The sequence below is a fragment of the Nomascus leucogenys genome, chromosome 14, assembly GCF_006542625.1.
Source record: "Nomascus leucogenys isolate Asia chromosome 14, Asia_NLE_v1, whole genome shotgun sequence".
Lineage (NCBI taxonomy): Eukaryota > Metazoa > Chordata > Mammalia > Primates > Hylobatidae > Nomascus > Nomascus leucogenys.
In genome coordinates, this window is record NC_044394.1 from 28,602,239 (window position 1) to 28,615,154 (window position 12,916).

The window sequence follows — 12,916 nt, forward strand, 5'->3', positions numbered from 1 at the left end:
ACCCATCTTGGCCTCCCAAAGTGCTGGGATTACAGGCGTGAGCCACCCTGCCCGGCAAACATCTTACTTTTTAAATGGTCAGCAAACATTAACATTTCAATTGTGCCATGCAAAATTTTAAAATAAATGCAAACTTTAGGATCCTGAGCCTCCTCTTCTGGCGTCCTTTTCTTTGCTTGAGCATTCCTAATCCTGGAGAGAGAGGTGGTGGGTAAGAGGAAGTAGAGGGAAAACAGCAATAACAAACTAAACCAATATGGGCAGACATAACTTACTTTCAGAAAAGTCACCAAAGCATATAAAAATGATCCTCATTGCCATGCCACTAAAGGGGGTAAAAAGAATATTGGAAAGTGATAATGAAGCTAGAAAATATGGTGGCCTAGAACATAAGCAACTTTGATGACAAAAACTTGTGCCCGTGGGAGAGAAGAGAGACGAGGAGGTGGTAGGGGAGTGACTGGAAATAATGGTTTGGAAGACATCTGAGTATAGGTCAAAGTTAAATCCATGGAAGTAGAGTAGACGAGATAAAAATGACAATTTCTGAGTTAGACAAGACTTTAAAAGAGTATGTGGCTCGACTTTCTACTTCATATATAAATCCGTTCTACAAGGGGTCTTTTTGCCTCTACTTGAAAACTTCGATAATGAAGAATTAACTACTTTAAAAGCAGAGTACTACTGTAAAACAACCATAATTACTTTGGAGAAAAAAAATTCTTGTAGTGAACAGAATCCTGCTTCCCTGAATTTTCCATTACTGCTTCTAGTTCAATTACATTACAGGAATGAATTAGTAGATAACTACAAATAGTCACAGGAAAGTGGTATTACAAGTGGAGAAAGTGCCAAAGAAGAGAGCTAATGAAAGCTCTGAGCAAGGGGTAGGGCAAATATGTTTAGAGGAAAAGACAAAGGCAATCAGAAATACCATCCTTACACAGGGAAGATGTGTCAGGAAGTAAAGTGCGAACAGTAAGTACCATCAACATGCTGCAAAGAGATCAAGGAGATTACTAACTTTAGAAAGGATACTGGATTAAGAACAGTTTCAGGACAGTGGTTAGGGAAGAAGGCATCCCACTGAGGTTAAGATGTAAGTGATGAAGTAATAAAGGCAACAATATTAACATCTCTTTGGTGGTAAAAGGAAAAAAATAAAAAGAACAAGAGTTGAGCAAGAATCTTTTAGGCTATCGGAGACCTGAGCATATTTGTAGGCAAACAGCAAGAAGCCAATTGAAGGGTGAGATTAAAGAGGAACAAGAGGCCGGGTGCAGTGGCTCATGTCTGTAATTCCAGCAGTTTGGGAGGACGAGGTGGGTAGATCACCTGAGGTCAGGAGTTCAAGATCAGCCTAGCCAACGTGGTGAAACCCCACCTCTACAAAAAAATACGAAAAATTAGCCAGGCATGGTGGCGGACACCTGTAATCCCAGCTACTCGGGAGGTTGAGGCACAAGAATCACTTGGACCTGGGAGGCAGAGGTTGCAATGAGCCAAGATCACGCCACTGAACTCCAGCCTGGGTGACAGAGCGTGACTGTGTCTCAAAAAAAAAAAAAAAAGGAACAAGTAAGTGGTGGAGAAAGGAGATAGTCAGAGTTACATACACACAGGAATGGGGTGAGAGGGGATGGGAAAAGGAGAGGCAAAGTGAGAAAGAAAAAATATCAAGCCCAGAGACTATAAGGCACCTCAAGTTTATGCCACACCTTGAGAAAGACAGGACTTTGTCAGGCAACAGTGAGAAAATAAGCAGGCTGACCTAGAAAAGTTGCCTCACATCCTACTCCTGTGCCCAGTGTGTGAGTGGGAGGAGGAGTGGAAATCAGCTGGGACGGCAGGCTCTGAAGGTTCTGTGAAGTGCTAGATCAAGAGCATGTAAAAATATGCTATCAATGAAAGAAGGAAGGATGACAGGGAAGAATGAAATGGAAAGACAAGAAGAATTGCATCATCACTAATATCTGACTATACAGTCAAATACAGTGAACACTATACAGTTCATAATAGCTTACTTTCAGATGTTTTTGTTCATCTTCAAAATAACCTAGTAAGAAACATATTTCTGAATGAATCAATGATCTCCATTATATGAATGAAGAAACAAGTTCAAGAGTAACTTGATTTCAGACCATTTAGTGAGTTAACTGTGAAGAGGGAATCTGAATTCAGATTTTCTGATTCTAAGTTCCATGCCTCTGTCTCTGCACCAATAAAAAAATTTTAAATTATGTCACTACTCCTTCCCACCCATTTCAGGCACCTGGTGCTTTCCTTTTCAGTCTTTGTCTCCTGATCAGATCAATGACTGAACCAATATTTACTCTCATAACTATTACCTATGTCCATCATCTATTGAATGATAGAAATAATTAACATCTAATTGTGACAATTTTGTAAGACCAAGACTATTCCAAAAGGAAAAAGATATATTTTCTTTTCTTTTTTTTGAGATGGAGTCTCGCTGTGTTGCCCAGGCTGGAGTACAGTGGTAAGATCTCAGTTCACAACAACCTCTGCCTCCCGGGTTCAAGCGATTCTCCTGCCTCAGCCTCCTGAGTAGCTAAGACTACAGGCACCTGGCACCATGCCTGGCTAATCTTTGTATTTTTAGTACAGATGGGGTTTCACCATGTTGCCCAGGCTGGTCTCAAACTCCTGACCTCAGGTGATCCACCTGCCTCAGCCTCCCAAAGTGCTGGGATTACAGGCGTGAGCCACCATGCCCAGCCTACATTTTCATCAGTGTAATTTACTGCATTTTTCTTATCAAAGGAATAATTCTGCACCTGTAATGTGGGATAAATATACTACTTTGGTGCATCATTTTAGCACTTTCAAGAAAGTCTGAGCCCAAGAAGTTGAGGCTGCAGTGAGCTGTGATGGCATCACTGCACTATGACCAAGGCAATGGAGAGAGGCTATCTCAACAACAACTTCTGAATTCCATATAATTGACCCTTTTTTTTTTTTTTTTTTTTTTTTTTTTGAGACAGTCTCGCTCTGTCACTCAGGCTGGAGTGCAGTGGCGTGATCTCAGCTCACTGCAACCTCCTGCTTCTGGATTCAACTGATTCTCTTGCCTCAGCCTCCCAAGAAAGTGGGACTACAAGCGCCTGTCACCTTGCCTGGCTAATTTTCGTATTTTCAGTAGAGACGAAGTTTCACCATGTTGGCCAGGCTGGTCTCAAACTACTGACCTCAGGTGATCCACTCGCCTCGGCCTCCCAAAGTGCTGGCATTACAGGCATGAGCCACCGTGCCTGGCCCCAAATAATTGACTTATAAATGAGCTTTTTTTAAAAAAGTCTATTTATAATTTGAGAAAACATAGATAAAGTGGAATTTCTTTTTCATATTGGAGCTGGACAGAGCTTTTTTGACATAATTTTGATACAATTTTGGACCTAATTTTTTTAAAAGTCCACAATTGACTATTTTTTAAAAGCAAACAAAAAAATCTCAAATTTCATTTCTCCAAATTTAGAAGTATTGATAATATGCAAGAAAAACTTAACCATACTGTAATGTCCTACCAAAGACCAGTTTGATAGAACTCCGGAGTTTATGTTACCATAGTAAAAACTCTGCCCCCTCCTTTCTCCACCATCTTTTCTTATTCCTATTTAATCTCATCCTTCAGTTGGTTTCTTGCTGTTTTCCTACAAAATACATCAAATATCTCATATTCTAAGAAGTATTTTCCACAACATTTTTGAAATGTAAGAGCCAATTTCTGGTAAATGGTATAGTTAAGTTTTTCATACTACCTATACACAAATATACTTCTACACTATTTAAGATTTATCATTTGACAAAATCTAGTTTAATCATAATTTTTAAAAATCCTTAAATTTTTTAAATGCATATCACATATATTATTGCTCACAAAAATCTCAGTATTGAAGGTACAATTTAAACATACTCTCAAGAAACACTAACATTGGGGCTGTCATACAAATAAGTACTTCTATAGTCCTCTTGAGCATTAAAGAAGTATGGAAGAGGCTTAAGGAACCCAGAAAATAAGAACAAAGTTGTAGTAATCTAATTTGCTTTTTCTTTACATCCTTATATGGCATTTATGAGATCCTGTGCTTTGCAGGAAACTCTGAATGCATGCGCTTCCTAAAGTTGCTTATTTACTTTTTATTTAGTGACAAGAAACAATAAGAGATAATATTGACTAGGAGGATAAAAATTATAACAATTTGTAATGTTAAATTTAAATATTTTTAAATGGCTTATAAAACAAATGCTATTTCATGTGACATCTTTATCAGGAAGAAAAATCATAAATATCCTCATAAAATATATAATTTTTAAGTCTAGATATTATTCCAAATAAAAGCAATGTCTTTTTTCCCCCAGCACTCAGAAAATTATAACATTATAGCAGCCATTAAAATTAAGGGGAGGCCGGGTGTGGTGGCTCATGCCTGTAATCCCAGCACTTTGAGAGGCTGAGGCAGGCAGGTCACAAGGACAAGAGATCCAGACCATCATGGCCAAAATGGTGAAACCCTGTCTCTACTAAAATACAAAAAGTTAGCCAGGCATGGTGGTGCATGCCTGTAGTCCCAGCTACTCGGGAGGCTGAGGCAGAGGAATCGCTTGAACACAGAAGGGGGAGGTTGCAGTGAGCCATGATTACACCATTGCACTCCAGCTTAGCAACAGGGACAGACTCCGTCTCAAAAGAAAAAAAAAATTGATTAAGGGTCACAGGCCTGGAATATGAATAAACTATACTAAGATAAAATCTGTCTCTAGCATGTAAAAATTCCAACAACAACAAAAAATAGCTTGGATGCTTTCTTACTCCTTTGGGCCATTGACATGACTGTATTACTAGTGAAATTTTTGTCAGTCAAAATGAACCATATTAGACACGGGTATTCTCTTCTTGGTGTCCCAGCCAAATATCAGCAAGACAATCTTAAAATCACTCATTCAGAGGTACTGAAGAATAAATATGTCTCAAATATATAAACTATTAGACACTTATTAAGTAACAAAGATGATGCTTTCAAGGAATTTTCATTTTAGGGAAAATAAAGCAAAATAGCTAAGAAACATCTGCAATAAGTCAGTAAATAGTTCACAAATAAAAATATTAAATGTTAGTTTAAGGGAAAAGTAAATACAGGGTTTATGATTACTATAACCTCAAACAAACAATAAATTAGTATTTTAATTAATCACTCCTTGGCATTACCCTTACATCCCTCACCACTGGTTGGGTATCTTAGCCCTGTTTTACTTTACTAACTTCATTACTTAGCCTACATCTCCATTACTTCATCTCCCTTGCATCTCTCCTCCCTCATCCACCTTCAATACAATCTGTCTTTGCTTTTCTCCTGGTTGCAGAACACTGCCAGAAAAAACAGTAAAATATGCTGATTACAAATTTATGAGTTTCAATCTCAGATGAGCCTCTGATGCTGTTCGGCAATTCTTTCACTTATTTATCTTGAAACACTTCTCTTCTCCATTCCCCGCAATATGTGTAACAGTTTCTTCACTTTCCTCAAGTCCCCTAGCCTACTTCCAACAACCCAAGGCTCAAAAAGTAACTGTTAAAAAAAAAAGTCCCCAGATGTAGTTTTTTCCCTCCATATCCAAATGTACCTAATTCTCATCTATACACAATTCTTAACTTTCTGAGATAGTGTATAGGTGTCTACTCTTTTCCAGAGTTAATCCCCCAACAGCTGTTTTTGATCTTACCTCTTCCTGCTTCATCTGAGACCTTTTTCTATTAGTTATTCCCCAATTCTATCTTTAATCTCTTCATCAGCCCATCCAAAAAAAAAAAAAAAAAAAAAGTTCAAGCACCAAATGAAGGCCCCTTCCCTCCTCCCTGCCTCCTCCAGCTACTACTTCTCACCTCCCCTTCACTGGCAAACCTCTGTTCTCTTTTTGGTCTACCTCCTTAGCTGTCTTCCATCTTCACCATTTACTTGGCTCCAGAAAAGGTTAGGAATGACCTGATTTCTACATTCAGTGGCCTATATTCAGAATTTATCTAACCCGACCTCAAGGCCCTGAAAAAGTCAAAGAAGGTAATAAGAGTAGAAGGAAATAAAAGTAGAAGGAACAAAAAAGAAAAGTCACCATTGCAAAAGTAGAAGGAATGCACTATCGCAAAAAGAAGGAATGCAAAAGAAAAGTCACCATTTGTAATCCTCCAACATAATGACTGATTCAAGCAAGGATCATTAATGGATACCAAAATCACTGTTTAAAGGTTTGTCAGGGAATAGGATATTTACATGGCTATTATAAGTATCCTCTATAAATTATTTATTAAATAGTAGAGAGATCTGTCAGTCCCACCTTTACCAAGTGATCAAACTTGCATTACCAATACAGTGATAGCCTGAAATCATGTGCCTCCTGATGTAATACAGCAGAAATACACATTATCTGTGTGATGGTCTCACCAGAAATGTCTGACTAGAATCTAATCATGAGGAACAGAACAATTCAGAATGTGGAACTTGCTCCAGGACATATGGTCTCTACTTCTCAACGGATAAACCTAAAGAAGAGAGGAAGGCGGTAGGACTAGTCCAGATTGGGGGAGACTTAAAGAGACATGCCAGCCAAATGCGATGCATTAACCTTGAATGAATCCTGCATTTGAGGGGGGAAAAAGCTATAAAGATTTTTGGGACAAATGGGAAGATTTAAGTATAGAGTATATGTCAAATAATGTTATTAAGTAAATGCTGATATATATATATATATATATATATATATATATATATATATATCATATATAATACCAATCAATACCACATTACTTATTCTGAATATTGTGTGCAACTATTCCACCCTCAAATTACCCCATAAAAATCTTACTGAATAGCTGGGCCTTTGACCACCTCTACCCTTATTTTTATATGATTGTGAAAGAAAGGTGACCAGTTAACAGAATTCTAAGAAATTGGCCGGGCGCGGTGGCTCACACCTGTAATCCCAACACTTTGGGAGGCCGAGGCAGGTGGATCACAAGGTCAGGAGTTCGAGACCAGTCTGACCAACATGGCGAAACCCTGTCTCCACTTAAAATAGAAAAATTTGCCGGGCGTAGTGACACACACCTGTAATCCCAGCTACTCAGGAGGCTGAGGCAGGAGAATCGCTTGAACCCAGGATGCGAAGGTTGCAGTGAGCTGAGATTGCACCACTGCACTCCAGCCTGGGTGACAGAGTGAGACTGTCTCAAAAAATAATAATAATAATAAAATTGTAAGAAATTATATTTTCGCCCATTCATTTCATGCATTTTAATTAATTCAACTCTAAACGCTACAGCATAACTGTGGACTACTGGACATACAGAAAAATCAAAGTGACTTTTTTGCATAGAAAGATGAAAAATAATTTTAAAAGAAATCTAGAAGGAAATGAGATTTTACAAATGGCGAGTAGGCTTATAACCCCTATTTCTTCAGTTAAATCCTCACATCTGAAGAATAATTACCACTGGTAGAAAAACCCTTCAAATACATAGGAAGGCAGGCAAAGTAAATGAAGACGAAAGGATTATTCCCCAAAAGGGAATTAATCCAAATAACGGTAGCATACTCTTAAAAACACTAAAACTTTTTATATAAGTCACTTCCAAAATTTTAACTCTGAAATAAAATATATATTTTCAAGTCTTCTCAGATAGCATATTTGAAAACAAGGTAATCTTTTCTTAATAAGTTAGTTTCACCATTATAATAATCAGTTATTTTACTGTGCTATAACGGTGATACTCTCAGGTGCTACAGAAGGAAGTCAGTTTGCCCCTATATTAAGGAGTTTCAGATTATAGTGATATACTAGTTATTTTACCAGTTTGTTATCAATATTTGTATTTAGTGTTTCTCTCCTCCCTAGAGAGGCTGTCAGCCATCACTATTCTCTGCCTTACTATCTATATTCCTGCCTTTGACAACCTCTATATTGCTTCCTAATTTGATTCTTCTGAAGTGAATAACTCTTCTACAGTATGTTATAGTTGACACAGCATCTTAATACATATTACCTCATTTAATAATTCTTACAATAGCCTTGTAATACATGGATTATCACTACCCCTATTTTATAGATGAGAAAACTGAGGCTCAGAAAGAATAACTTGAGTAACTTATCCATAAGGTATGGATGATAAATAGCAAAAGTGATCTCAACTGTCAATTACCTTCTTTCAGCAACAAATTAAGCTTGTTAAAAACATTAAATAATAGTCTAAAGCGGAGTTCACAGGGGAAAAAAAGAGATTCATTATAAGCTTTGAATTTTTCTGGACATTCACAACATACATACATACATACATTAAGTTAAACACTTAGCTTACTTCTCCTTTCTTGGTAGTTGAAGCTGCCCGGAAAAAAAAAATCACTTCTGGATAAAAAAGATATGACTATATTCTATTTACAATTTCAAAAACATATGCAAAAATAACAATTCAAAACAATAGTAGTCCAAATTTGCAGTAAATTAAGTCTATTTTTAGGAAAAAAAGGGTTTTTTTCAGATTTGAAGACAACCTAAACATACGAAAGAGTATCTGCATTATGTCGTGAACAGATTTCCTTTTATTTTTCCCTCAATTCCTCTTCTTGCAAAGAAATATAGTTAGTTGCTAGAGGATCTAAGGTGTTAATCTAATTCACCAAACATCGCCCACTGAGACTATTCTCCCACCTGGTAGGAATCAAAAACACTAGGTCCTTAACAGAAATCGTGCAACCCGTAGGTTTACAATGGTACCATTGACATTTTGAACTGGATAATTTCTTGCATAAGTGGATGCGGTATGTCCTGTGCATTGTAGGGTATTTAGCAACATCCCTGGCCAATAGCATTTCCTTCAGCTGTGACAACCAAAAATGTCTCTAGACACTGCCAAATTTCCCTCGGAGGTCAAAACCATCCTTGCAGAGCCGTTGTTTTAGATGTTAGGGCACTGGATATTTGAAAAAGGAAACCTCCAACTGGCCCTGTTAATTATAATTTTTTAAAATTTGGATTTAAAAAAAAAAGACATTAATAGTACAAGAAGATACCTAAATAATACATTTGCTATCCTTCCTTAGGTTAAAGCATTTTTAGAGGATTTTGTAACATGGGTTTCATCAGTGTAGCTACATACAGTCACCCACTTTTCCCCCAAAGTTGGGGGAATGTCTAGTTCTTTCTCAGCTCTGCTAGCAAAATGTCAAATACATACATATATACAAGAATCTAAACAATTCTAACTTCCAAAGTCCCATTTCTTGCTTTATATGGCCACGGTGTGGTTCTTGAGCCACGCATCCTAGAGATTCAAGCTTCTAATCTCCATGTTTCCTCATCTGGTTGCTGCCAACTAATAGCGAGATAAGCAGGAAGTAAGCTGATGACCTTTAAGATCTTTTCCAACCCTGATATTCTAATATTCGGTGACAAAAATGCCCACTTTTACGTATTGATTCCGAGCTGACCAAACCACCTCTTGAGGTTGCTGAAGCCATTCATGCCTTCTTTCTCCAACTTTATGCTGAATACAACCAAAAAATGTATCAGTTATTTACAACATCACTTTTAATATTGGTGATCAGTTGCTTATTCCCTAGCTCAAATAAAAAATTTTAACATGTACACTAATTTTAAAGGAAAAGCTTTTCAAGAAGCTATGAGCCAACAGCATTATATGAAAGGCCCACATTAGGCCAATATTGAGACAGAAAGTAGACTAGTGGTTGCCTAAAGCTGAGGGTGGGGTGAAGAGAATGGGGAGTAACTGTTAATGGATAAAGGTTTTTTGAGGGAATGATGAAAATGTTCTAAAATTAGATTATGGTGATGGTTGCACAATTATTTAAACTAAAAACCACTAAATTGTACTTTTTTTTTTTTTTTTTTTTTGAGATGGAGTCTCGTTCTGTCACCCAGGCTGGAGTGCAGTGGTGCTATCTCGGCTCACTGCAACCTCCACCTCCCAGGTTCAAGTGATTCTCCAGCCTTGGCCTCCCCAGTAGCTGGGATGACAGGCGCTTGCCCCCATGCCCGGCTAATTTTTATATTTTTAGTAGAGACGGGGTTTCACCATGTTGGCTAGGCTGGTCTCGAACTCTGGACCTCAGGTGATCTACCTGCCTAGGCTTCCCAAAGTGCTGGGATTACAGGTGTGAGCCACCGAACCCGGCCAAGTTGTACATCTTCAATGGGCGTATTTTATGGTATGTTAATTTTATCTCAATAAAACAGTTTTTAAAAAGCTAAGAGCAGGAAAAAGGAATTGTAATCAACTTTTGTTGATTTAAAAAAAAAAAAAAAAAAGGTGTGATGGGCCGGGGCAGTGGCTCACACCTCTAATCCCAGCACTCTGGGAGGCCGAGGCCAGTGGATCACAAGGTCAGGAGTTCAAGACCAGCGTGGCTAATACGGTGAAACCCCATCTCTACTAAAAATACAAAAATTAGCCAGGCGTGGGCGAACCTGTAGTCCCAGCTACTCAGGAGACTGAGGCAGGAGAATCACTTGAAGCCGGTAGGAGGAGGTTGGGGTGAGCCAAGATAGTGCCACTGCACTCCAGCCTGGGGGACAGAGCAAGACCCCGTCTCAAAAAAAAAAAAAAGGGTGTGATGAAGAAATTCTGCGAAATTTGCCGTTTCATGGGCTATATAGGAATTGACTTTAATTCTGACACAAAAAATTATCTTATCCAGAAATACATTTTAAATTTCCAGAAAATATAAACATATGCAAAAGTAATCACCTTTTCCTAGTAAACTTTTAGCATTAAATTCTAATTTCAAAAACACTTCAGAAAGCCAAATGCTGTAGTAACAATACTTCTACAAGAACAAAATATACGAATATCAACAACAAAACAGTCTTCACGATTTGGTTGTGATGCATTCTTTATTTTAAAAACCCATTAAAACATTTTTCATTTATTTAAAAAGTGATCCTCGCACTGCCTCTTAGATTGGTAGTGTAATAATTCTTAAGTTATCAGAACATAACTTAAAAATAGCCAAATTACAATAAAATCGCAAACATCTACTGTCCCAAACAACCATCAATTACACCTACTGATAACCTATTATGAGCAATGATGAGCACTATGAACCATCAACATCCATTTCTAGGAAATCCGATTCTGACTACACTACAAATACAGTCAAATCCCATCATTCCCTCTGTTCCATCATTTAACTGCTTAGAAATCATTTAGGCTCTGAAGGTGCTTTTTCCAATTAGAACTCCCCTTTGGATTTATAAAAGTGAATGTACATCAAAATCTGCAGTTTAGGTTATCGCAGTAATATTTCTCAGTATACTACAAGTAATTTATCATGGTATTATTTACAGGCGTTTAGTATTAAGACTGCCCTTGATTTGACAAATCAGAAATACAGCCAATTAAAAACAAAAACAGTTCAAACAATTCTTCGAAAGTAAGAGCCTCAATACAGACCAAAAAATAAAGCTGGTTAGAAGAAAAAAAAATTTTTTTGCAACGCCGGTCAGTCAAAATGCTAAAAATACCATCTTGAACTCAACACATGAACAGACCAAATGGCTAATTATAATTGGCAAGCCAAAGTTCCCAAGTCAACGACGGGAGAGCAGAGACGGCAGGGAGGGCCTGCCCTGTCTGTCTATGCAGAGATGGAAGGAGGCAGAACTGAAGAAAATTAATTATTGAACAAATTATTTCAAGCTACATTGCCAAAATGCAAAATACAATACTGAGTAACTCTTTGGGTTAGCCTTCCCCAGAGAGAAAAACAAACAAATGTTTAAACGATTCCAGTAGAATCCAATAGGACTAAGGGCCTGGCTGGAAAAAGAAAGGGAAAGTTTGGGGGCAGCGTCTAAGGGGGTGATGGAAGTTCCAGAGCTGGGATCCCGGAAAGAGAAGAGAGGGGCGAGAGCGGCGTTTGCGGTCGCCGACAGGAGGTAGAGAACACAGCGCCAGCCCCGATCCCGGAGGGAGAGTGAAAAGGAAAAAAAAAAAGGAGGTGGCGGAGAGGAGCAAGGAAGCTTCAGCGCCGGTCAGCTGTGACCGAAACTCCGTCCGCTTGGGGCTGGGGAGGAGAGCCGAGGGGGTGGGGTCTCGGTCCCTCTCTCCGCAGTAGGTCGGGGTGAGGGGGGGCCGCGGGGCACACCTACCTGCGGGTCCCGGGGCAGCCGCCCTGAACGAGGCCTAGTGCATCGCCGCCGCCTCCAGCCCTCCACGTCGCACCGAGGCTGCTGCTCCACGGCCGCCGCCGCCCGGCGCCCGGCCGGGCCCGAGCCCGGCTTCCCGCCCCCGCCCCGCGCCCGCTGGCCAGTCGGCCCGGGGAGCACAGGGCCGCCCTCTCGAGCCCAGCTCCACTCAGGGGTGAGAGGCGGCAGCGGCGGCTCCCTCACGTCTCTCCCGGGTGTCCTGTCAGCCAGCAGTTTCCCCCGGGTCCGCAGCGCCGCCTCCGCCGCTGCTGCCACCGCCTCTCCCACATCCCCGGCCTCCAGGGGAGCCGCCGCCGCCGCGCCACGACCACTGCTTCTAGCGCTTCTGCTCCCGGCTCCACTGCTTTCCCTCACCCCGCCCAGCCGGCTCGGCCCGGTCGGGTGCGGGGAGACAGCGCCGGAGGCCGCCGCAGCCCCCAGCCCACAATCCACCGCGCGGCTCCGCCGGGGCGGGCGGGCCGCGGCCCGGGCCGCGGGGAGCGCCCGCCGCCTGGGGAAAGCGGCCTTGGCGCAGGCCGGCGTGCCAGTCGCAGGCGCAGCCAGAGTTCTCTCGGGGCGGGGAATACACCGCGTAGGCTCCCCTGCGCCTCCTCTAATAGTCCTACACGCGGACAGAAATCCACGCTGAATTCCACTTTCCCCACCACCATTCCCCCCAACTCCCAGTTTTCAGGAACAGCCA

General features: G+C 40.4%; 1 protein-coding gene across 4 annotated transcripts in view; it reads right to left on the minus strand.

Annotated features, from left to right (window-relative positions):
* VPS54 (VPS54 subunit of GARP complex) overlaps positions 1 to 12,664 on the minus strand; it is a 131,140-nt gene extending 118,476 nt beyond the window's left edge. For 2 of the 4 annotated variants that reach the window (XR_004033388.1, XM_030828078.1), the window contains exon 1: positions 12,178 to 12,638. The gene's annotated coding sequence lies outside the window, so the exon portion shown is untranslated. Of the gene's footprint in view, positions 1 to 12,177 lie in introns of all 4 variants that reach the window. The other 2 variants (XM_003262449.4, XM_003262450.4) reach the window with 1 other exon arrangement.
* Positions 12,665 to 12,916: the final 252 nt, after the last annotated feature.